This window comes from Nematolebias whitei, chromosome 14 (assembly GCF_014905685.2).
Source record: "Nematolebias whitei isolate Nwh7 chromosome 14, NemWhi1, whole genome shotgun sequence".
NCBI lineage: Eukaryota > Metazoa > Chordata > Actinopteri > Cyprinodontiformes > Rivulidae > Nematolebias > Nematolebias whitei.
Genome location: NC_056511.1, coordinates 40165208 through 40167019, shown reverse-complemented (window position 1 = coordinate 40167019; position 1812 = coordinate 40165208).

The window sequence follows — 1812 nt, the reverse complement described above, 5'->3', positions numbered from 1 at the left end:
CTTTTATTAGAATAGAGAAATAACATGTAAGAACAATATGTGAATAGTCAGTGATACCTTTTAATATTTGTGATTTATTCTGATCAGTCTTAGAAAGCTTTGCATTCTAACTGGCTTTCATCGTTGCATGACAACCAGAGCGGGGATTACATTCAGGTGTCTGATAACACAGCCGATGCAAAAATAAATACAGTAGTGCGCACAAAGCTGACAAATAACCTTGTTTTCTCACACTGACGGGTTGGTCTGCTTCCAAAGGTCAGCTTTTATACAATCGCACAATCTTTTGGATGTGTAGACCTGCAGCGAAAACATAAAAAGAGAAAGCTTTTCTAAACCATCTGACACCAAGCGATTTATATCAGCCTGGCTTACTCTACTTTTGGATATATATTGTTTTAGAGACAAATACAATGTGTGCATTATAGCAATTTTACAGGATGCACAGAAAATGGAGGCAAAAACCTCTTCAATCAGTTGATTCTGATCCTTATACACATTGGGTGTATTTATTTATTTATTGGAAGAAGAAGAATTGCTCATCTGGTGCTGCCCAAATTAAGCATCGCTCCGGCCTTGTTACCCAACTTGAATTGCAAATGTCTTATTTACACTGTCGTTTAGAGCTAAAATTAGCATTTCCTCCTATTTATGCCGGCAACTTTCTCAGATTTTCTTCAAAAAGGGATTCCGCTCAGCTGCCATGGGAAAACAGCCATTAATTAAATAAGAAAATAGGCTGTGCTGCAACTCTGATGCAATGAATCAGTAATGTCATGGCTGTCATCATAATGTACTGGGTTCAGAAGGAGTGGATGCAAAGAGAATTTTCACATTTTTACACATGCTGTCACAAAATACACACACTTTGAATTAGTAAACCTGCAAAAACACAACGTATATTATTGATGTGAAGGTTCACAATAAGAATCCTGCAGCCTTAAATCGAATTCCATGTTTTAATGTACAACAAGCGATGCATTAAATACGTTTTAGCATGATTTAATAGAATTAGCATTTCACAAGATTCATCTTTTCTACCCCCTAATTGGTTTGCACAGTACATGCATGCTGTGCATACTCATTAAAGTCCTAATCAGTTTTTATCTGCAAAACTACAAAAGAGGAGCAGTGTGCTCTGACCAACATCACCTGCCTGGCTGAGGGGTTGTCGGTGCAGCCAGCTCTCTGAAGCAGCGTGCTTCTGCTTGCGATCGTTCAGTCAAGTTGCCCAGAAACATTGAATACCGTACCGGAAGTTGAGATAGTTTCATGTCAAAATAAGTGCACAGACCCTTGCCTTTTTCCATCAAGCATGTTTCATGCAACAGAAACGTATTAGGTTCTATCTGCAAACAAACAAACACAAAGAATATAGATTTATTGAGATTTGATGTATTTTCCAGAGTCATTAATGTGTGCATTTGTGTTGAATTTTCTAGGTGAAGCATGAGAGGAAAGTTGCACACCTGTTCACCATTTACCTTCTAAATAAAACTGACAACTGAAGTTTTAAGAAGTAACAAAGGCATGTGACAGAAAAGCTCAACATTTTCTTTACAGTTTCCAAGGGTTATATTTTGTGTGATGTATACATACTGTACTGAAAAAATGATAAATGGAGTTCTGTTTTAGGATTTTCCCAAATGTTCTAGTTGTCTTCTTCTTCTTCTCCTTCTTTCATTTGTTCCCTCTTCAGGGGTCTCCACAGCGAGTCATCCTCCTTCATCTCACGCTGTCCTCTTCATCCTCTGTCCTCACTCCAACTACCTCCATGTCCTCTCTAACTGCATCCATATATCTCCTCTTTGT